Genomic DNA, 26,087 nt, shown 5'->3' with positions numbered 1-26,087 from the left:
TATTATTGTAATCATGTGTTCTTTCTCAAAATAGGAATCATTGTAAGCATTAGGCTTTCCCTATTGAATGAAAGTTCTTTTGATTTTTTTTCTAGTGCATTTGCTGGCATTCAAGCTCTCTCCTTTGTGTACTAATCACAGAAAGAAAATTATAAATATCAAATGAATGTCTCACATCATCGGTTAGAGAAAAGTTAGGTAGCTCTAGAGGTTAATGAGATGCTGTCAGTAAATTTGGACCCTTATAAATGAGTTATTGTAACTAACATTTGGGAACAGCAATAGGTAAAAAAAGCAGATTGAAGAATCAGCAATGACTTTAAAGTTTTGTTATAAACTGAGTAGCAGTTGAAATAACAAATTAATGTATCTAGATATTTATGTATAATATATGAATGTTTGGTGGACCAAGGCATGATATTTCTGTTCAAAATAATGAGAAAAAATTTTATCTGGAATTTTTATAATGTGTATGAATAAGTCAATATATAAATAAGTCATTAAGTTTTCTTACTTTATTTTAGTAGCAAAGGAATGCTTATAACTTAAAAAACAAGAGTATGTTTTGTCTCAGAGCTTGGCACTTTATCTTGAAGGGTGAAACATTTCATAATTAAAGTGACCATGATTCTTTTTCAACAACATGGGATATAAAATCAAGAAAATTAGAAGATGAAAAGCTAATCAAGCATTCAAAGAATTTTAAATATTAAATTTTATTTTAATGGCAAGGTGCTAAGGCATACAAGGATAAATAAAATAAGATCTTTATACTCAGAGATTAATAATTGAGGGCAGAAGACATGTTAACATATGTCTAGAATAAGGAAAAATTTTAGTAGATTCTGAAACTCAGAAATTTAACTAGAAAATTTTAAAGTAAGTATAGGGGAAATGTAGGCATCAACCTAGAGAACTTTCTCAGAGTTTAGTCATTAAAAAGAGAAGAGATATAGAATAATACTGGGGACAGAAACAGATCAAGTTGGGATTAAGAGTGGGGGAGACATAAACATTTTGTAAGCAGCAGGAAAGCAGCTAGTAGATAGACTGCAGATTGTTGACATGTGGAGATGCTAGATAGAGTCATCTGCTGGAAGGTAGAATGTAACTGAACCATGTGTACATGTAGGAGAGTATATCTTGACAAGGAGTACCACCTCTTCATGTGAGACAGGTGAAAAGGAGATAGTGAAGGAATACACTCAAAGAGGGTGGGAGAAGAGGGAGTTCTTGGGGAGAATGGCCTCAATTTTTCATTGATATATGAGGTAGGGTTCTAGAGGGGTTAGAAGGTCCATGGTGCTGAATGGAATAGTGAATCATTTAGGCAGATGTAAAAATATTACATTGGTGCAGTGAAGACTCAGCTAAGATTCTGTAACATATTTATTTCAGTGGACCTAATCCGCATGGTTTTGTGATTTCCTTCAGGGATTTTCAGTGGCATAGGAATAGGAGAAAAGGTAGAGGATAGTGTCAGTAACCCAAGCCTACAGCTAAGCAAGGCATGATTGGGAATAACATAAAGGGGCAGAGAATTCAGCTACAGAGGATAGTGGAGAATTGAACTAGTTTTTCAACGAGACAAGTTGGAGAAGAAAGGAGAACATAGGGATGATGGTTTGGTAAAGAACTGAAGGGGAGGAGAAAGAACAGAACTTATGGTGAGAACAAAGAACAAGTTCAGAAATCATAAAACAGAAGGAAAATAGGATAAGAAAAAGTTGTGATCAGATTAAAGAATTGAGAGTCCATGAACATGCCAGTAAAACCCTTGTGGGTGGTCACAGGATCAAGGGTTTGTCTGTGAATAATAACCAAGCTTGAGTGGAGGACTAGGTCATGAGAAATGGATGAATTTAAGAACCAGAAGTTAAGATATTTGAGAGAGTATTAATATGTGTGTTGAAGTCTATTGTATCAGGATTCTGTTAAGGAGAGAGACCATGATCCAGGCATTGAACTCATTAAGGAAGAAAAGAGAATATCCTGAAAATCTGATGAATACAATTACCAAAATCCTGACTGAGGGATAAATGTGGATAGAAGGAACCTTAAAGGATGGGAGGTTGCTGTTTCATGAGAATAGGGGGAGATTTTGGATTTGACAATAGGGAGCAATCAGTATTCTGACTCTTCCATTATGTCCATTATATCCCTTTGCTGGTAGAGATTGGCATCTCATCTTTGGTTTAGAGTTTCAGGATATATAGAATAATGAGAGATTAAGTGACTTGTGCTTTCAGGATGACAGAAATATGCATGAAGGACAGGACTAGAACCCAAGTCTTTTTGCCTCTAAGATTAAGATCACCCTCTTTTCGCAAAATCATACAACTTCACTTTGCTCTTGGTATGTGTTTAAACATGTGATGTTTATATATATATATATATATACATATATATATACACACACACTCTTCCTTATTCATATCATTCAGATTCTATGCAGTTATAAAGCGCACAGTAAAATCAATGGTTTAATGAATAAAATCAACTATGAGTTAATTTATATAAAATAAATAATATGATTTAAAAACTAAAATTTTCTATTTTAAGTTGAGATTGATTGTTGTTTTAAAGTTTATATAAAAGTGATCCCTTAAGTTATGGAAAGTATTCCTCAAAAATGATAAAGAGAACACTATATTAAACTGCTTTTTATTAAACAGACAAACCTAAATAAAGGGTAGAGCCAAGAATACTGAAAAAAAAAAAACTATCATTAGTGAGTATTGAAATAAAATTCTAACAAAATGCTATATTTTTGAATTATTCATTATTATAGAATTAGATCTATACTAGGGAATGCAAAGGTGATTCAATGTTAGAAAAATAATTAACATTTATAGTCATATCTTTTTTGAATGCCAAGCAACATGATTATATCAGCTGAAACAGGGAAAAAATAACCTAAGCACTAATTCATGCTAAAATCCTTAAAAATAATAGGAATAGAAAGACCATGTTAATATTATTAAAACAGATATTGAAACCAAACATTTTAATTTTGTGCAACGAGGAAGCTCTAGAAGCTTTTCCAATAAAGACATGAGTAAAGCAAACAAAATGCATTCTCTGACGTCTTATTTAACATCTATGAATTTTAAAAGATAGCAATAAAACAAGAGAAATAAATTAGCCCAGAGGACAGAAAATTATCCTTATTTGCAGATGGCATAATGAAAACTCCAGAAAAATGACAGAAAATTATTGAGAAAATTATTTTATGAAAGCATCAGGCTACAAAAATAAATATAATAAATCATCATCAGGTCTGTATAATTAATTATAAAATTTAGGAGGAAATAGTAAAAAGGGGAATGCCATTCAAAAGAACTACAAAATGACTAAAAATATTTGAGAGTCAATCAAATGACATATTTGAGGGTTTAATAAATACAACTAAAATATTATTTTTGGTTCAGATAAACATTTTGTGACATGTCTGAAAGGTTAACAGAGATGTACAAATTAAATATTAAAAGATAGACTAATAAAAACAAAATAGAAGAAAATCAGATCAGGTGCCCCTTGAAAATACTGATAAGGAGAGTTCATAACCAAAGGACAAAGGTGATCACAAAAAATAAAATATGTAGTTTCAATTACATAAAATTTAAAAGATTTTGCATTAACAAAATTAATGTACCTGGGATAATATAGGAAATTATTAAGTGGGAAAAATAATCTGCAGAGACATCTCTGATAAAAGCCTCATATTCAAGAGCTATAGGAAGCGAACTAAAAAAAGGTAAAAAATTCTCTAAAAGGTAATAAAGTTTTCCAAAAAAAATTGCAAACTGTTAAAAATTAAATGAAGATTGTTCTCATTCATTAATAAGAATAGAAATTAAAATCAAAACAACTTTAACATTTGCTTTTGTATCCATCAAATTGGCAATGTTAACAAAAAATGAGAAGTCAATGTTGCACAATCTGTAGAAAGATGGTGAAACTCTTGGTTGATTGAGGTATTGGTTGAATCATTTATGTTATGTTATGAATTATGTTAAAAATCTAACTAAAAGATCCATCACCTGCTATTCATTGATTTAAATGTGACAAAAAAGTATATTGCCTTCTGCTAGACATAAACTCCTACAAGCTCAAAAAAGAAGTTTCCATATATGTCAAAGTTTTCCCAGCATCAATTTTTTATGGTACCAAAGAACTGGAAACAAAGTAAACATTCTTCAATTAGATAATGACCAAACAAACTGTGGTAGCATAATGTAATGGAATATTACTATAGTGTGAGAAATTATGAAAATAAATAATTCAGAGTAACATTGGTAGACTTTCATAAACTGATGAAGAGTAATATGAGCGAAAGTAGGAAGATGATACAATTATCATGAAAATATATATTAAAAGAAACAAAAAGAAGCTAAACATTGTGCATTTTTTTAATTTTATAATTTTAATGACCAAGTTTTTCTCCTCCAATTTGAGGACCTTCTTTCTAGACATGGAGGACTATAATAATATGACACTGCATATACCATGAGGCTTCATTGATATAAATATTTGTTTTGCTAGATTTTTTTCCTTTCTTTTTCATTTTTATCTTTTGTAATAGCAAGCAGTTACCTAGTTCACTAATGTTTGCAAAGCATTTCACATGTTATCTCATTTGATATTCACAATAACTCTGGGAGATAAAGTCTATTATGCTGATTTTACAGATGAGAAACATGTGAAACAGGTCAACTGGTTAGCCTTGGTCAGAAAGCTAGGAAGTGTGTAAGGCAAGATTTGTCATTAGATCTTCCTGACTCCAAGTCCATTACTCTATGCTTTTTTCCACTGAATTAATATAATGACTTATTGGATGTGATAAAGGGGAGGGATGTTTTCAACAATAAAGTTCATATAAAAAAATCCTGGGAAACAAAATTCATTTTGAAATAGTAGATTTTCTTTTGAAAGTAAAAACATTATTTTTCATTATGTGCCACCAAAATACATAGACTTATTTCAGTTATATTTAACTATTAGCATCATCGAATAAACATTTATTGAGTGCTAGGCACTGTGCTAAGTGCTAATTGGAGATATTAAGAACAAGAACAAAAATAAGAGTTGCTTTCTCTCAAATAATCCATTCTCTAATAGACAAGACCAGAAAAAAACAATTATGTACAAACAAGCTATGTGCAGGATAAAGATCAAATAATCTCAGAGAGAAGATAGCAAGAATAAGGCAAACATGGGGACACTTCTTTTAGAAGGTGGAAATTTAATTCATATTTGAAGGACTCTATAGAAGTGCCAGTACATAATAGTACTCAAAAAAATTTAAATGATTTCTGTTTATTCTGAAACTTGACTTTTTGGCAAATTTCTTATGCTTTCTTATTTAAAAGTAATTATTGCCACTGGTCATCTTAGATAATTTTCCAAGTTAGGAGTTAGAAAGAAAAATATTTTTTTTTGTTGTTTGTTTTAATGCATGTGAGAAAAAGATGATGTCGCTTTTCTCTCTATATGTGCCAGATGTTTCATTACATTCATTTTGAAAAACTGAAGGGTTCCTTTCTCCAAATACTTAATTAAGCCATTAGACTCTACAGCTTCAGGGAGTCTAATTAATCTTATATTTTCCTCTCTCATGTGGATTTCAAGGATCTCTAATCCTTGTGGGTAGTTGGTTGAATATTTGGTAAGTCACAGGGAAATATAAGTGATCCGTTTCAACCTTAATAACTGATATCATGCAGTAGAATTAGGACAACTATATTTCTATATGTGCAATTCAAAGCAACTAGTCAACATATAGTTTTCACTCATCTTCATGATGTTTGATGGAAACCAATTCAATAGCAACAACAAAAATTATTAGTAACCCACTATGCTAGTTTCTAGGGATACAAAAAAAAAGAAAAAGAAAAAAGAAATTTCCTATGTAGAATTATTACCTGCAATGAAATGAAATTCCCAAAGAAAAATGAATATAAAATGTATATGTAAAGTATATAAAGTAATTTCAGGAGGAAGAGCACAGTAGACAACTAGGAAACTGTACTGAAGTGTACTGTAAAGGGAACTAAAATTCTAAGAGTCAGAGGTGAAGTAGAGATATGTTCTGGTCATGCTAAACCACCTATGCAAAGGCTTTGAAGCTAAAGAATGAATGCTATGATGGAGAAGATATTGCTATCAGGCCAAAAAATTTTATTTAATTTTTATAGAAATAGATAATAAGGCATGCCCATGTTATATCTTTGAGACAATATTATGTATCATTCTATTATCTTTTCAGTCTTTAATGGGCCTGCCACCTGCCTCTACAGTGTGGAGAGGCAAAAGGATAGGGAGAAGGAGAAGGAGAAAGAAGAAGGAAAAGGAGGAGGAAGAATAGAAGAAATATAAGATAGAATAGATATAAATATAAATAAAGTAAATGAGCTCTTATATTTTAATGGAGGAAGAGCACATAAAATCTTGAAAAGAAAAAGGAGTATTGTGGAATGAACTTGGGAATGGTAAGGATGCCTGCATCTGGAAAAATAAATTATAAGCTGACCTATCTGAACTGAAAGAGTGAATGTGTAGAATCTAGGTGGAAGTGAAAGTTGTAGAAGCCCAATGGCCTATAGCAGGTTAGGAAATAGTGTGGAAGCCTGGGCCCTAATAATTCCCTGGAAAAACTGACCTATCTGACCTGAGGGACTCAGGGCCAGAGTTCAAGATACACATAGGCAAAAGGTAAAAGTAATGGTCCAAGTAGTGGTAGCATGATTGAATAAACTGAGAAATAACTTCCAATTAACAATTATTTATTGATTGAGGTGAATTGTCATTATGCACAACAAGATGCTTCACTTAATAAAAAATCTAAAAATAATAATTTGAGGAATATTTATTCTCAAATTAATTAGTTGATTTCTTCAAAGGAACCATTTCTTTGGAAAGTAACCTATAAAACACTATGGGTCTATAAAACACTAAAACAAGAAGTTGGAAGGGAACACTCAATCTGTTACCTTTCCATAAAACAGGATATTGTACATTTTGTTTTTACTCCATGGAACTGAAAAAGGTAGCCAATTGTTTTAGTATCATGTTGGCAAACCACAAATGTTTAGCTTTTTCTATTAGAATATTTCTTCCTTCCTTCTTTCCATCCTTTCTTCCTTCCTTCCTTCCTTCCTTCCTTCCTTCCTTCCTTCCTTCCTTCCTTCTTTCCTTCCTTCCTTCCTTCCTCCCTCCCTCCCTCCCTCCCTTCCTCCCTTCTTTCCTTCCTTCTTTCCTTCCTTCCTCCCTTCCTCCCTCCCTCCCTCCCTTCCTTCCTTCCTCCCTCCCTTCCTTCCTTCCTTCCTTCCTTCCTTCCTTCCTTCCTTCCTTCCTTCCTTCTTTCCTTCCTTCCTTCTTTCCTTCCTTCCTCCCTTCCTCCCTTCCTTCCTTCCTTCTTTCCTTCCTTCCTCACTTCCTCCCTCCCTCCCTCCCTTCCTTCCTTCCTTCCTTCTTTCCTTCCTTTCTTCCTTCCTTCCTTCCTTCCTTCCTTCCTTCCTTCCTTCCTTCCTTCCTTCCTTCCTTCCTTCCTCCCTCCCTCCCTCCCTCCCTTCCTTCCTTCCTTCCTTCCTTCCTTCCTTCCTTCTTTCCTTCCTTCCTTCTTTCCTTCCTTTCTTCCTTCCTTCCTTCTTTTCTTCTTTCCTTCCTTCCTTCCTTCCTTCCTTCCTTCCTTCCTTCCTTCCTTCCTTCCTTCCTTCCTTCCTTCCTAATTTACTCTCTTTCTTTCTTCCTCTCTTCTATATACTTTGTTTTTAACCTTAAATGTACATGTTTCTTCCCAGATAGACCATAAACTCTAAAACAACAACAACAAAAAAAAAAAAAACAGGCTATTTTCACTTATGTCTTTTAGTCCCCAGAATTTAACTTAGTACATGACCAATAAAAGGTACTTAATAAATGCTTATTGATCAACTGATTGCCTTGCTAAAGGAATTATAGGTATTATTTGCTTCAAAAACTCAGTAGGTAACTTTAAATGTTCATGAAAACTTCCTTGTTCTCAAAGAGCTTGCTGGTACCACAATTTAAAGCTAAGGAAGATAGACCTACTAATTGCATTGCAATGTTTTCTTTGGCTATAGGATTGATATACTACCATTCTCCATCTCTGTTTCCTCCATCTTGTTTATTGTTCTTCTTGTTCTCTCTCTTGCTCTCTCTTACTATAATATATATACATATATATGTGTGTGTGTAACATATATATATATATATATATATATATATATATATATGTTACACACACACATTTTCTTGCCCTTATAAACAATGTGTAGATAGGCCCCATAAATAATAATTTTCAACATTTTTAGATCAGGATTTTTGTATTTCTATTGATCAAAACCTAATTAAGGTTGAGAGTTGCAAGACCATTGACGATCAGATGAGGATATTTATAACTATAGAAAACTGTGAAAACTATTGCTGAAGCTACGTAAAGTGTTGTGATCCAGATCAATGCAATCTCAGACCCTTGGAGTATTGTGGTGTGCAACTTTTAAGGATATAGTAATATATTTCAGTAACTGAAATCCTTTCAATCTCTGACCTAAAATGGCTTTCCAAACCAAAGAGAATCCTGGTGATTATTTTCTGAAGAAATTCATTTTTCATTTTATGCTAAATAACATTTTTGGAATCCTATTAACATTGCCTTTTCCATTGGTCACAGTCATCTGACACAGACAATGTATTAAAGATTCCTAATTGCATCATTTGGGCTATTAAAATGAAGCAATCAGGGATAACTGGTGGCATGTCCAAGAGGAGAAATGACAAAATCATATGCAACTAATTCTTTGTTATTTTGAAGCAACTATAAAATAAAATGGATATGTCAGCAGAAAATTAGACCATCAGTGCAAAGAAAAGAAAATGTAATATGGAAAAAACTTCCAATGGAAACAACTGTTAAGAAAAAATCACCCACAATTGCCTCCTTCTTCAAAATTATTGCTTACATCACAGAAAGCTCTTTCCAGTTTTTGCCAAGACTGATCATTAGAGTTCAAAAGTAAGAAATTAGTTAAGATTTTTTTTAATGTTAGAACAACCTCTTGGAGAGCTGTTTTCCAATAGAATGTAAGGGAAGAATCTCCAGGTTACAGATTCCTAAAATATTTAAAATATTTTGCTTACAAATTCTGCAGAATTTTTCATTCTGTTCATATGTTAAAAAGCCCAAGTTTCCTTTTTTCCCACTCTAAATATAGGAGTGCACATCAATTGTAAGATGGAAACTCCTTTATTCTCTCATTTCCATTCTCTTAAATGCTTAGGGACCTTCACATTTGCAGAAAAAGAAATGGTTGATCTCATTAAAAAAACATAATTTATAGCATATGTTTTAGAAAAGAATCTGAAGAATAATTTCAATCCTCACTTACTGTTTTTGCAGCACTTTGTAGTTTTTCCTACATATATATGTGGCTCCCATATTCTTAATAAGGCTAAATTTAACCATTTGAAAAATTCGGTTTCACACATTACTAGTTAGGAAAATAGTATTCAATAAATGAACTGAACTACTTGCAGATGTTTCTTGAATAGATATGATTAATGTCATTAATGATGATAGGGACTAACAATTTAGAAAGTAAGTGTGCATAAGGGGGAGTCAAAGTTTGAGACTGAATTTCTCACCAAGGTATAACTGTCATGGGGTAATACAGAGATTCTTTTTTTTCTTGGTAGTATAGATTTTGAATTAATTTCTTTCAGTTAATCAGAAGTAGAGAGAGAGGTTGGCAGGTCTACTTTATACAGTCCTGTTCAATTCTTATTAACTCCTTTCAAAGAGTTTACAATTCATTTTTTAAATAACTAGTTTTAACAGCACATACAAACAGATGAGCAAAGATTTAGGTTTTCTGCAGCCTTTCAGTCAGTTATCTTTGAAAGATTTCATATAATTCAGCAAATCCACCCTGTCTTTCATAGATTTAAATTGCCAATCATTAGCCATGTTAGATGAAGGGAATATAAAAGAGAAATGCTATGATGCTAGACAATACTAGAATTCTTTCTGAACTTGGAGAAAACTGAAAATCTCAGTGTAGAATTATTCAAATTAAGGTTTTTCTTCACACTAGAACTATGTAAGTATTCTTTTTTCTCCTTCCTCTGCCAGGTAAGTACACACTATCATTCATTTTTTTTGGAAGAGATTTCTTAAAACCATAAATCAGGTAGATTAGGTTTTGGGGATCATTTTTAGCTGGTCAATTATCACCGACTCGAGATGGCCTGGATGACTTAAGATGAGACTGTGAGATTGATGGGAAAAATCAATGGATTTGGAATCATAAAATCAGGAGTCAAATCCCAACTCTACTACTTACTTCCTGTGTGACCATGGGCAAGTCATTTAACATCTTTGGACCTCAATTTTCTTATACTGAAAAAAAAGGGATTTTAATATCTTTAGGCTATCTTCTGGCTTTAACTATAGTATAAGTTGCAGTTAGGAGAAGCTTTCTGAGAATAGTATTTTACAATGACTTAATAGGTCTGTTATTGTAATTGAGTTATTATCTTTGAAGATAAAGAAACTCCTTAATGATTCCTACATCTAAATGATTTTAAAGCAATTATTCACCAGTGGAAAACAAATCATTCAGTTCACTTCTGGGAAATTGGTAGATAGAACAATTAATTTTCTGATTTTTTTTCACTTCTCAGTTTGTTCTTCTACTATTATTAAGCAGAGTTGATCTCTAGATTGTTGTATATTTGTCCTAATTTTCTTTTCAACAAAATAGACCATTTGAAAGTTTTCTCATACTCTATTTTTAAACCAAATATGGCAATGATATATCTTCTCTTAACCATTTAAGTTTATACCAACACCTTAAATTTACATTTTCTGTCATATTGTTTGAACTCTGATTAAACCTCACTAAATCTCTCTAATCTTCAGACAAGTGTGATTTTTATTGCTTTCTCATACAAATAGTTACCCTTTACATATTTGTTCTGATGTCTCATCAGAGCCTGGCATGGATCACATGGTACCTTTTAAAACACTGTCCATGTGTTAGGGAGAAGATAAATAAAACTAAATATTAAAAGCAAAAATCCTAAAGACATAATTTATAGACCATAATATAATAAAAATAGTACATGAGCAAAAGATCTAGACCTGATTGTACATTGATAATCATACTAAATAATGAGCATGGCCAAATAATGCCACATAAAAACAACAACAATATGAAAGAGAATAATAATGAGACAAAACAGCAAAATCTCGAATTCAGCTACAGTAGATCTCAGAGGAAAAATAGTATTCTTCTGAGAACACGCATTAACAAAATAGAAAAAGAAGAATGTACTGAACATACAGTTTAGAAGCTAGAAAATAAAGAAATAAATCCAAAAGAAGAAGTCTTGAAAATTAAAAGGGAAAGAGATAAAGGAAAGCAAAAGACGAGTTAATATATAAAGATAATGGCTCATTGTTGGGGAAAACCGAAGAGAATCAACAACTTTAATGAAATTTATCAAAAAGAAAAGGGAAGAAAATCAAATTACTTCTTTAAAAAATTAATGAGATGAAATAGCATCAGATAAGTAATACAAGAAATAGCCAGAACCTAATATACACAACCAGTTATATGCCAGCAAAAAAAAAAAGAATAACAGTACATAAACAGCTCTGACTTCCTCACAGTTATACTTGCAGAAAGCAAGCTCTGATTGATCCTTTTTGTTTGTTGTTTAGTAATTTCAGTCAGGTTCAATGGAACCCCATTTGGTGTTTTCTTGGCAAAGATTACTGGAGTGGTTTGACATTTCCTTTTCTAGCTCATACACATGAGGAAACTGAAGCAAACAGGCTTAAATAATTTTCCCAGGATCACATAGCTATTAAATGTCTGAGGTCAAATTTGAACTCAGGTCTTCATGACTATAGACCCAGCATTCTATCCACTGCTCCACTTCCTTGCCCTGCTACAAAACTATATTGATTATCAGCCCCAATATGGAGAGTGTGCCTTAAATCTGAAGACTAGCTTATCCAAGGGCAGAGAGACTCATAAAAAATTTAGGTGATAGCATTTTGAGGTCACTCCAATTCCTAGAAATGAGGTGTTAGGATCTGTGTCAGTGCAGGAAGTACCCACATCCTCTAAAATGAAGACATATTTGAAGTACAGAAACAATAACATTGTTGAAAAGACAACAGAATAAGGAGCTGGCCATTAGGTGCTTTAGAATCTTAGTAGTGCTCTAATAACAAGTTAAAAATTATCCTAACAAAAATTCATTATACAGTAGTCAACGATTCCTACAAAACAGATTTCTAAGTGCTTAGAAATAGTATAGAGTCCTGTACTGTTCTGCAGGCTAAGCAGCCACACTATCAATTTGCTTAGTAATTACTTTTTTTGTCATAGTCAGGTCAGAGGCCAACATTCAGTCTAGAACTTCTGAATTGAAATTCCTACAAATTATTAATTAGTTGAGTCAAAATTAATGAGATTTCATTGTATTTGTTGGAAAAATGTATTTCTCAAGGGAGGGCAGAGAAGTTAAGGAACTGAGGAAATGAAAATTGCCTCCTACCATGACTTCAATAACATGCAATAATATTATTTGAAGTCACATAAGCCTTTTTGGATCAATGCAGTCAAACTACATTGATGTCACTCCAGCCCTAAAAAAGCCTGCAGACATTGCAAAGGCATTGCAAAAAATTATCACATAGAGGACTTGATGCAGAAAATTTTTATATTCCATGAAATTCATGGGTAATTTTAACCAAATATCCACCAATAGGAAGTGACATTGTAGATGGGGGTGGTGGAAATCAGTGGATTAAAAACCAGATTACTTAAATTGGCAAAAGATATGAACAGTTTTAGAAGAAAACAAGTGACAGTCATATGTACATATATTTAAAATGCTCTAAATCATTACTTATAATGGAAATGCAAACCAAAACAATTCTGAACTATCACCGCATACATGAGATTGTCTAAAACGACAAAAAGGCAAAATGGCAAATATTAGAGGGTATGTGGAAAAGTGGGGACACGAATACATGTTGGTGAAACTGTGAACTGATCCAACCTTTTTGGAGAGCAATTTGGAGTTACACCCAGAGTGATATAAAATTATGTATATCCTTAGACCCATTAATAATAACATTGCTAGGTCTATTTCATGAGGAGAATAGGGAAAAAGGAAAAGAACCTACATATTCCAAAATATTTATAGTAGCTCCCTTTGTGATAGCAAAAAAACTGGAAATAGGATGTATATCAATTGAAGGATGGCTAAACAAATAATAGTATGATTTTGATGGAGTGCTCCTGTGCTGGAGAAATTATGAGAAGATTAATTTTCTTAAAACTTGGAAAAAAATACATGGAATATTGAAGAGTGAAATGAGTACAGATCAAAGGGATTATTGGATACAGCTTAATATAGTTGAATATAGTTTGAGATTTGAAGAATAATTTGTGAATGTTCAGTTCCAAAGAATGAACTGAGAAGTGGAAACACCAAAGAAATAATCTATATACATTTGCCAGATGATGGCTTCTTTGTTGTAAGGAAGAGAAAGAGGGGCTGGATAAAAAATAAAATGCATAGAAGATAAAGGAAGTTTAGAAGGAAACTCAATCAGGAAAGCTATAAAATTATTTTTTTACATACTTCAAAAAACTATATGTGGGGGCAACTGGGTAGCTCAGTGGATTGAGAACCAGGCTAGAGACTAGGTTCAAATCTGGCCTCAGACACTGCCCAGCTGTGTGACCCTGGGCAAGTCACTTGACCCCCATTGCCTAGCCCTTACCACTCTTCTGCCTTGGAGCCAATACACAGTATCGACTCCAAGACGGAAGGTAAGGGTTTAAAAAAAACAACTATATGTAATAGATATTTCCAGTTTCACATGCAATCCTATTGTTATGTTCTTTATATAAAACTGTTCATGACTGCTTCTGTTTGTCAAATTCAGAATTACAGAAGATAAAAATTACTTAAATTCTTTAAAAATCATATCACCTGGATTCAAATATGACACTTGCTACTTATGTGACCTTTGGCAAGGTCTCTGAGTTTCTATTTTCTCAAACTTTTTATTTTTAAATTTTAAATCATTTTTAAATTTTTTTCAATTACATATAGAACAATTTTTCTCCTCCCTCTCATTTCCCCTCCCAAAAAAGGCAAGTAATATGATAAGGATTAGGCAATGAGAGTTAAGTGATTTGCCCAGAAGCACATGACTAGGAATTATTAGAGTCTACATTTAAATTCAAGTCCTACTGACTCCAGGTCTAGTTATCTATCCATTGAACCACCTAGTTTTTCCCCAGTCTCTTTTTAAATAATCACTCCTATTATTTTACTGACATACATAATCTTTCCACAGAAAAGAATCCAAGTCTTCAATTTCTACCCTACAAACCCAGAAATAATGGTACAACTCATCCTTTGAGTTTCTAAACTAAACTACGTTCAGGTCACTACACACCAAAACTGAATTTCAGCACCTGATTCCAAGTTTCTCTCTGGATGTAAGAAGACCTTTCTCCTCAAGAAGTAAGCCTTCCCCTATTATAAAGGAAAAGATTCCTTCCTTGGGCTCCAAGGCATGCTAACCTTTTGCAGTCAACTTCCTTTACCTTTCTCAGAAATCTCAATGAATCCAATCCCTAAAAATTTTATCCCACTTTACTGGTTTGTAAATTTGCCAAAATTAAATATAGTCACTGCTTGTTATCTAATTATACATCTACATACAGAGAGCTTGATCCTAAAGGTATTAAACTGGGCCAATGTTCAGCCTTAGTTTTGTTAATATCTATTCAGTTTTCATTTTAGGAAACATCATTCCCTCCCTCACGCCAATTCTCTCCTAGAGCAAGGAACAGTCTCCTCTCTTTATATGGCAAATTTTTACCACCACTTCCCCAAATTCTCTTTGATGATTCAGTCTTCAGGTATCATTTCAGCACAATGACTTTTCCAGAACCATAACTCATAAAAACACAACTATTTTAAAGATATATCATAAAATAAATAATTTTTGCCTACATTTACTCACACTAGCCTTTGGCAAGTCTATTCAATTCAACTCAACAAATATTTTTAAGTGCTTACTCTATTTAAGGCAGTGTTTTGGGATACAAAAATGAGAAGCAACACATCCTTACCCTCCATTTTAAGGGTTTAGACATGTAAGTATATTATAAAGCAGATAAAGAATGAGGGAAGAGAGAAATCTAAGATTTAGAAGGCAACACATTCATCTGAAGAGACAGTATGGTGCTATAGAGTTCATGAAATATTTGGAGTCAGAAAAATTGGGTTCATATCCCCAATTCATCCAGTCACTGCAAAAATAGCAAAAGTTGCCAATTATTAGATATATCCCTTTCTTCATGTTAATATATTAAAATATTGCTTCTCCTAATACCACTCTTAAAAGGCAAATATATAAGTGTAAAGCATTAACTCTTATCTAGCCATTAATGCTGTAGTCCAAACTAGTTTGCCAGATAATAAATTGTTACCTTGGAAGAGACCTGAGGAATGAGGCTCAGAATAATTTTGATGGGGAAGACAAAGGGAAAGAATCCAGGAAAGGTAGAAATAATGATGGTACAGGCTGAGGGAGCAATCTGCTAGCACCACGAAGGAAGGATGAAAGACCGAAGGCAGCTAAAAGGCAACATAAGGTCACTAGAATTCTCGGGTACAAGAAATACAAACTTTTCCTACTTCACAATTTTACCCAGGAAGATATCTATTTCTGTAATAAATTTCTTGATATATATTTCTGTAATATATTGCTTGATATATATTTCTGTAACATATTACAGAAATAGATATCATCCTGGGTAAAATATATTATTCTCATTGTAATATAGCCAACTACTTAAATATATGTTACAACTTATATCTATCTATAAAATGAGGAAATAAGAACGAAATACTATCTTTTCTCAAAAATTTCACACAATCACAGTTTGGGGGGTCTATGAGACTCTGGAGGTCATTTAGTTCATCCTTATCCATTTGTTCTGATTATTCAGTCATTTCAGTTGTGTTCAACTTTTTGTGGCCACATTTGGAGTTTCCTTGGCAGAGATACTGCAGTTGTTTTCCATGTCCTTCTCTAGATCATTTTGCCAATGAGAAACTGAGGCAAATAGGATTAACTGGTTTGTCCTGGGTCACCCAGCTGATAAGTGTCTAAGACCAGATATGAACTCAAGAAGATGATTTCACCCTGGCACTGTGCCATCTAGCCTGCCATTTTACAGATGTGAAAACTGAGAGTTAGCAGGTTAAGCGATTTTCCAAAGATTACACAGGTTGTAAATGGGAGAGCCAGGATCTAAACTCAGATCTAATGCCTCCAAATTCAGCATTCATTCTATTGTTCCAAGTTGTCTCTCTAAACCTTTCTGTACCTAAAATCTTATAAGCCAGTCTAATTGTAATCACAGTAACCGCAAATACAAGTGACCACATAATGGACAAAAGTTAACAACTACTTGATCTTAATACTTGGAAAAGATGTCAGAGATCATTTAGTTCAGACTGTACAAAAAATAAAAAGAATCTCTGGTGCTTAATGATGTAAAATAAAGGGGAACCTGCTATCTCCCAAGGCAATCGATTCCACTTTGGGTTAGCTCTAATTATGAGGAAGTCTTCCCCTGACTGGGACCCAAATTTGCTTTTTTTGCAATTTCCATTCATACCTTCTGGCTCTGCCCTTTGGAGCCAAGTATAACAAGTCTAATCCCTCTTCCAGATGAACCAGCATTCATAAATCTTAGCCAACATAACCCCAATCAGAAAGTTACAGTCAGAATCGGCATCAAAATGCTCAATCATTATAACTGACAGACATGCTACACTATTGCCAAGATGTATACATAAATCCCTGACATCACTTTGAATTTTTGACTTAACCTGGCTGCATGAAAAAGTACCAACAGCATACAAATGGCTCCTGCCAGTTTAGAATGCAAACATCCAAAAGATTTGCTGCCAGAAAATGTTGGAGAATTGGTTTATTATTGTGAGTCCTGTCATAGATTATAAAAATGAACATTCTTTTTCCAACTCACCCAGAGCAGAGGCAAGACTTAGACCTAGAATCAGGAAGAAAGGAATGATCTAAGTGCCAATTGAATTTGTGGAGACTTTGCAGCATCAATAAAAGCAAAGAGCCCCCCATGTAGTAATTATATTTTGTCACTTTACATAATAATATAGCTTGCAGCCTGCTTCTGTTTTTCAAATCACCTGGAGTTTACAAATTGTTCTTGCAATTATCTGATTTTTCCATTTAACAAAGGCCACATTTCTCAAACTGTGAGGCTGTCCACCCTGGAGAAACTTGAATCTTTTCCTGGGGATGTGCAAGCTAACTCTTGAAGGAGGTCTGTATGTTATCTGGCTTGCTAATTATTTTCACTGAATTTTCAGTGAAAATAGAAGTTTTTAATTGGGAATATGAAGTGGTAGTTTTTGTTCTCATTTAATGTTACCCAGTGGTTAGCATAGTTCCTGGCACATAGTAGACACTTAATAAATACAGACTGACTGTATGGCATTGTAAATCTTTGATGGCTTACAATGGTTTACCAAAGATATATTTTATTCTACTAAAATACATATTGTAGGGGGAGATAATTCAGCTGTTTCTAGTCATAATATTTTGCAGCAAGGGAAGAGACAAATAGTGTTTTTTATTCTTTGGAAAAGAAAAGGAGATAAACTTCTTTCTTTTTTTGGAGTAGAAAGGGTAATGAATGTTAAAATGAGAAATCTGAATTTGAATCTTGCCTCTGACACTTGCTACCTGAAAAATCTCCATTCTGTTACTATTTCCTCTTCTGTAAAATAAGGTGATTGGACTACTTGATATCCAAAATCCTTTCCAGCTCTAATTGCATGAATAAGGTGCTTGTCTTAACTCTGTTAATTGATACATTTCATGAACAAACTGGAAATTATAGAAACGCTGATCATTTCAGAGATAATCATACTAATTAGCCTTACATTTTGCAAATCATTTTACAAACAGTACCTCACTTCATCTTCACAACTTTTTAAAGAAAGTTCAATTATTGCCTTTTTTTTTTACAAATGAGGAAACTGAAGCAGAGCTGTTAAGTGACTTGCCTAAGGTCACACAGTGAAGTAGGATTTAAACTTAGATCCTTTATGATTTCAAGTCCAGACTTCTATCCATTACTGAAGAAAGTGCAGATACTTTGGAAAAAGGGAGCCTTTTGAAGTGATAAAGTTCTATGTATTTCAGTTTTTCCTTTTCTGGCTGGTACAATTCTCTCCATCTACACTCTCTTACAAACTTTGCTAGGGGGGTTATTTGCTGCCTTCCAGTATCATTCATTTAGACATTTCTAGCAAAGGATGATGTCATGATCCATTCTTCAACCAAGAAAAGGACAAAGATTTTTAAACATACACCAAGAATTGTTTCAGGGGAAATTGTGAGAACAACTAAGCAGAGGACTCATTGGAAATGTCTCAGTGAATGAAAGAAGACAACATGGATATTCATTTGAACAAGGAAATTTAAGCCTTATATTGATCTCTTATCCTTTTCAGATCCCAAGCTCAAAAAGATTTTGAATTAACCTAGATAGCTATTTGGTTATTAGATTGTATAAAAATCTGTTTAGAGGTTTCTTGTCTATGAGGAGATTTTTGGACTAAAGAAAGAACATATTCTATTATTCTCCAATGTCCCCTAAAGCCAGCTACCTATAGAAACTAAACTAAAAGGCATTTTCATTTCAGAATCCCCATGACAGTGAGAACAATAAAGGTAGGCAAAAACTCACTTGAGTCTTATTTTCAGAAACTTCTCTTTTGGACTCCTTTTTTCCAGTGAACAAAACACCAACAAAATGATACTTATGTATGCTGGCAACTTAATCAGCTTGCTAAGGCTCTGTCTCCCTCTTAAGGCTGGCCATCATGACATACTCCAGTTTTTCTGAACTAAATGAATTTCAGTCCCTGTCACTGTCTGCTCTCTATTTCACTCTTCAGTTTGCAATTAATCACGTTCTTCAAACCTTAATATGTTGTCCTCTTTTTGTATGTTTTTCTTACAAATGGCATCATATTTTGAATTTTTATAGGTGGTATTGGAAGTTAGACAAATAATGGAATGGGTAAAGTGCATTTCTATTCCTGGGGCACAGTCAACTAAGTGATATTTCCATTCGTTAGAATTAAATGTAATTTCCTGACTAAGGAGTCATATAGAAAAATTTCTTCTCTTTTCTCTCTACATTGTCAAGATATTTCATAGGCAAGTACTGCCACTAAATGCATTTTTGACTTTATGCCCGGGTGCATTTTGATTGTTGTTTCCTTGCCAGTATTGTAGAATTGTAGTCTCATGAAATGTAGAGAGTACAAAGATGCATTTTGCTCATGAAGAAGTGATTTAGATGCAAAAATGACAGATCAGCAAAATATGAATTCAGAAACTGAATTCATTTTTTCCAAAATACATGCTGTCATATGGGAATATGTGTATTTTATATTCCCTTTTTGTTTTTGTTTTTTCCCTCCCAGAGGACTAAGTGCAAGCCAACTCTAATTTTTCTAGTTTGTTTTTTTTAGTTGCATGACCAATGAATCAATTTGTTCTCTTTTCTTATTGATGTAAGCATTAGAGATATAAATTTCCTCCAAAGTATAGCTTTGGATGAATCCCATAAAATTTGGTATGTAGTCTCTTCATTGTTATTTTCTTTAATAAAATTTTTGATTGTTTCTGTGATTTGTTCTTTGATCCATTCATTTTTTAGGATAAAATCATTTAGTTTCCAACCAATTTTGAGTCTTTCTGCTACCCTTTGCTGAATGTAATTTTCATTGCATTATGATCTAAAAAGGACTCATTTAACATTTCTGCTTTTCCACATAAGGTATAAGTTTTTTATACTCTACTATATGGCCAATTTTTGTGAAGGTGCCATGTACTATAGAGAAAAAGGTGTATTCCTTCCTATTTCCAGTTTTCTCCAGAAGTCTCTCACATCAAACTTTTCTAAAGTTCTATTTACCTCCTTAATGCCTTTATTATTTAATTTTTGTTGGATTTGTCTAATTCTGAGAAGGGAATGTTTTGGTCCCACTAGTAATGTTTTAATTTCTATTTCCTCCTGAAACTAAAGTAACATTTTCCTTTAGGAATCTGGATCATAAGCAATTTAGTGCATATATTTTTACTATTGATATTGTTTCATTTTATATGGAGTGTCTTTTATCATGAAGTAATTTCTTTTCTTACATCTTTTCATCAGATCATTTTTTCTACTTTTGCATTGTGTGAATTCATGATTGTTACCCCTGCTTTTTTTTTTTCTTCAGCTGAGACCTAGTAGATTCTGGTTCGGCCTCTTACTTTTACTTAACATGTCTCCTTGCTTTAAATGTGTTTTTTTGTAGATAGCATATTGTGGGATTATGGTTTTTAATCCACTCTGCTATACTTTTCCATTTTATGAATGAGTCCATCCCATTCTCATCACAGTTGTGATTACTAATTGTATGTTTCCCTCCATCTTATTGCCTCCCTTTTCCCCCACTCCTTAGAGCCTTCATCTGTTCATAAATTATTTGTTTTCAATAACTACCTCCCCCAATTCACTCTTTTGTTTTGGTCTATTTCCTCCTTCCCATATTCCCCTCTTTCTTTCTCATTGAATAAGGTGTCTACACCTCACTGAGTGTGGGTGTTATTTATACTTTGAGCTGATTCTGATGAGAGTAAGGTTCAAGCAGAGCCTACAGCCACATATCCACATCTTCTCCATTCTATTGCCTCTTAAGTGAGAGATAGTTCCTTCCTGAGAGATAGTTTATTTGCTTTTATCTCTTCTTTTGTCTTCTCTGCATGTGTTCCACTTTCCCATCCCTTGATTTTTTTATATATCAGCCCATTCAATTCAGCTTCCTTATATCTTTCTAAGTATACTCCTTAAACCCTAATGATAATCATTTTGCCATTGTTGGTTTCCTTTGTAATCCTATGTGTTTTATGTTTAAAATATTTTTATTGTTCTACAAAAATATTATATATGATATTATAGAAATATGCTATCATGTATTATATAAAAATATAAAATATTTTATGTATAAAATGTTCAAAGTTGAGACAGAGAGAGTGAGAGTTTTTTGTGTGTTTTTGTCTATGTGTGTGTTTTTTAATTCTCACCATTACTGTTTGTTCTGAAACTGCAAACCATGAAGTTCATTAGTCTGGAGAAAATGCTTGCAAAGCTGCTAAAATCCCTGATCCCTGTCAATGAATGGCTAGATGAAACATTTAAAAATAATGTGGTAAAATAATGCCATCCTGGCCTTGAGATACAGGGTAGAAATGACTCAATATCTTTTATATCTCTGACTGACAAGGCCTTAAATCTCTTGTTCCATCTTGGTTAAAGTATGGTTACTATGAGACTGAATGTAGCCATTGCTTCCGTGATTAGTTCTCATTGCAGGCTGACATTTGTAGTAATTTGAAATCTTTTCATTTCATTTGGGCCTCTGCATATGGATGAGTGAAATTATTAGCAAGCTTTTTATAAAGTATTTTATAAGCTCATGAAGAAGTGATTTAGAATACTTTTTATTAGTTATTACTCTTGCCAATCCTTGAAGCCAGTAGCTACTTTCATTTTGTAGATTGGGAAATGAAAGGAGAAGTTAAGTAATTTGCTAAAGGTCACAGAACATGTCAACAATCAGTTGATTCTGTTAGTGTGCCTGAGTTTTCAGTTTGTTTGGTTTCTCTACAGAGACACACTGACAAACAGTTGGTTATTCCAACTCAATTATTTTGTGAATATTTTCATTAAAATAAGCTAAAATGTTATGACCTCTTATATCATTGTTTCTGTTGGAGTAAAATGTAAAATTAAATCCTGGGTCAGAAGTTCCCTTACCAAGTCTCTCCTTTCCTAGCCCAAGGATTCTACAGGATTCTGGAAGGGAAGAATCTCAAGAAGTGGAACCTAAACACTGAGAGGGCAGAATGCATAAAACATACAGGAAACACACATCTTTGAGGAAACTGACATACAGCCAGAGAAGGTAGCATTACCTACATGGTACTGAAGATTCTTAAGTGGATAATGGTCTGGTCTGTGATATTATTGACCCAGATTTCTTTTAGTATATCCTGGCCCTCTAAATCCAAGAAATGTCTGCTTATTAAAATTCGTCTTGGGTCCACTGTGCTATAGTAGTGAGCACAACTTGTACCAAGTTCTTTTCCTGATAAATTCACTAACTATGTGAATGGTTGGATAGGGCAGTAATAAGAGCTTTAACACTGGAGATAGTGGTAGTAATAATAGAGAAGAGGCCAGAATAATAATGATAAAATGTTCATGTCAATGTAGCACCTCACATTTGTAGAACTATTTTCACACTTTTCATAATTGATATTCATAATGCTGCAAAGTAGCTAATGCAATTATTAGCTCCATCTTATAAATCAATAAGCTGAGACTCAGAAAAGTGAAGGGACTTGCCAAAAGTGGAATTACTAGTATGTGGCAGAGGGAGTATATGAACCCAGGAGCTTCTAATTGAAAATCCTCTGTTCTACATAGCAATGAACTAAGCATGAGAACTTGAATAAAGAGATCGCATAGGATTTCAAATGTAAGTCAAAGCTAAGTTGAGCTGAGCAACTCCTAAGTAAAAGAAATGTGGAGAAGATGGGCTGGAGGAAAGATAAAAGAAGTTCTATTAGTCACTGACAACGTAAAGGTGGGGTTTTTTACATAGAAAAAGTTAATAATATTTTAATATCACAGTTAATTATACTAGTCTTGGGGGTTGTAAAGCTATCTTTTACGCAAGTTTAGAGATGTAAAGCCACATTTATGAAAGGATCAGAAAAATGCTATTTTAATCTCATGAAGACAGTTCTGCAGATCTAATTTTCTTTTTTAATTTATTTTTTCAGTTACATGTAGAAAAAAATTTCGTAACAATTTTCTGACATTTTTGGATTTAGATTTTCTCCTTTGCTCCCTTCCCCAAACAATTCCCCAGGTGGTAAATAGTTTGATACAGGTTATAACAGTTCTTTCATGCAATACATATTTCCATATTGCATGTGTCATGGCAAAACTCATATAACACTTATAATAAAAAATTAACTTGTGAAAAACATAAAGCAGAAGACAGAATGCTTTGATCTGCACCCAGACTCCAATAGTGCCTTCTTTGTCTGTAGATAGCATTTTTCATCATGTGTCCCTTGTGGATATCTTGGGAATTTGCTTTTCAAATAATGGTTTAGTTCTAAAGTTGGTCATCACATAATGTTTCTGTTACTGTAATCAGTGTTCTGGTTCTGCTCATTTCACTTTGTGTCAGTTCATAGTACCTCATTACAACCATTACAGTCATTCCCCAAATGATGGATAACCTCTCAGTTTCCAATTCTTTGACACTACAAAAGAGTTGCTATAAATATTTTGGTACAGGTAGGTCCTTTTCTCTTATCTCTTGCCTCTCTGGGATATAGCCCCAGTAGTATTGCTGGGTCAAGGACATAATCTTATGTCCCTTTGCCCATGGTCTGATATTGCTCTCCAGAATGGTTGTAGGAGTTCATAGTTCTACAAACAGTAAAAAAGTGTCCAATTTTTTTTCACATATGCTTCAAGTTTTATTATTTACTTTTTTGGTCACATTAGCCAGTCTGATAGTTATGAGATGATATCTCGGAGTAATGTTAATTTGCATTTCTCTATTCAATAGCGATTGGAGCATTTTTGCATATGACTATATACATAGTTATAATTTCTTCCTCTGATAAATGCCTCTTCTTATCCTTTGGTGATTTTTCAAATGGGGAGGGTTTTGCATTTTTAGTAGAAGTTTCAACATTTGAAAAACATATTTGCATGACTACCTATTAATTAATTATTATAAAAGATTTGGGATTCCTAGGATTATAAGCTGTAGGATAAGCAAGATTGTATTTGGCATATGTAAGGATGGTTATGGTTGCAAGAAATGGTCAGGGGGAGCCAAACTAAATTAGAACTCACTAGCATTATGAAAACTAAGAAAAACTGGTCTACCTTCAAGTGGATTATAAAGTAAATTTATCCTATTCAGAAGTCTAGGTAGGAAATCCTTTTAAGTAGGACTCCAGGAAGTCAAAAGCTACAAAGAATTGATATCTGGGGACTTCCAGGTAAACATGGCTGCAATCTAGACGCGACTCGCTTCCCCTCCCCAGCACCAAATAAAATAGACTACCTCAAAAGAGCATAAAAATCACCTTTGGAAGAATGGAGGGACTCCCCAGTACTCCACAGAAACAAAGGTACTAGGGGTTTGAACATTCCCACACTATAAGGGGGAGGAAAAGCTTGCACAAAAACGTGAACTGAGCCGCCCCTTCCCCCCCCCCAAACCCGAGTAAGCTATCAGAGCACTGACTGGGATAGCGAGTGAGTGAGGAGCATCTCTGTCTGGGGGGGGGGGCACACCAGGGTCCTTGGGATCTAAAGATTGCAAGGAAATGACCTCTCAGGGCGGTTTCATGGGAGAATACTGCGCTGAGCACAGGGGGTTGCGGAGCTGAACTCGGGGTGATTGAGCTGAACATCTGGGCATAGCTAAACACCTGGGCGGGCTACGCTGATTGCCTGGGCAGTTGGGCTGAACACTGGGACCCTTGCTCTAAGAAATCTGTGAGACTGGGAAGAACTAGTCTGAGGCAACCTAAATTCACAGAAAACCCGCCCATATCACCCAGACCTCAGACCAAAAAAAGAGTTATAAAACCACTAAAGGGATGGCTCACATGTCCCAAAATCAAGCCTCCAAGAAGAAAGGGGGGGGGGGGAAAGTGACTATTGAAAACTTTTATGGAGGGAGTACCCAAGGAAAAGAAGAGAATGAGGATGAAATCCAAACAAAATCAGAACATGCCTCCCAAAATGGAAATTATCCACAACCTCTGGAAAATCTCAAACTGGAGCTTACCCAAAAGATGGAAACATTGTGGAAAAAAAATGGGAGAAAGAGATCAGCAGTCTGACAGACAAGACTTCAAAATTGGAGAAGGAGCTGGAAGCATCTACTAGAAGGGCAGACAAAGCTGAAAAGCAAAACCAGTCCCTAACAACCAGAATTAAGCAGCTGGAAGACAGCGAGCATACCCAAAAGATAGAAATCTTTTGGAAAGAAAAATGGGAGAAAGAGATCAGCAGTCTGATAGACAAGACTTCACAATTGGAGAAAGAGCTGGAAGCATCCAATAGAAGGGAAGGCAAAGCTGAAAAGCAAAACCAGTCCCTAAAGACCAGAATTAAGCAGCTGGAAGACAGCAAGATTACAAAACAGAAAGTATCAATAAAGCAAAGCCAAAAAATTAATGAATTAGAAGAAAACATGAAGCATCTCACAGAAAAGGTCACAGACTTGGAAAACAGAGGAAGAGAAGACAACCTCAGAATTATTGGTCTCCCCGAAAAACCAGAGATAACCAAAATCCTCGATGCTATTCTACAGGAGATTATAGAAGAAAATTCCCCACATGTTCTGGAGCAAGGGGGCAAAATAGAAATAGAAAGGGTTAATAGAACACCCTCTATACTAAATCCCAAAAAGACAACCCCCAGGAATGTAATCGCCAAATTCAAGAGCTTCCAGGATAAGTAGAAAATCCTACAAGAAGCCAAGAAGAGGAGCTTCAGATATAGGGGGGCTACCATAAGTATCACACAGGACTTAGCAGGACTAACACACTAAAAGACCGCAAAGCATGGAACATGATATTTAGAAAGGCAAGAGAGCTGGGTCTCCAACCAAGAATCAACTACCCAGCAAAACTGACTATATACTTCCAGGGGAAAGTATGGGCATTCAACAAAATAGAAGATTTCCAAGCATTTGTTAAGAAAAGACCAGAACTTAGCGGAAAATTTGACATCCAAGCACAGAAAGCAAGAGAAAGATGAAAAGGTACATATGAAAGAAAGGGAAAAGGAGATGAATCTTAT

Source organism: Monodelphis domestica, chromosome 5, assembly GCF_027887165.1.
Source record: "Monodelphis domestica isolate mMonDom1 chromosome 5, mMonDom1.pri, whole genome shotgun sequence".
In the NCBI taxonomy this organism is placed as follows: domain Eukaryota; kingdom Metazoa; phylum Chordata; class Mammalia; order Didelphimorphia; family Didelphidae; genus Monodelphis; species Monodelphis domestica.
Note: the sequence above shows the minus strand (reverse complement) of the source record.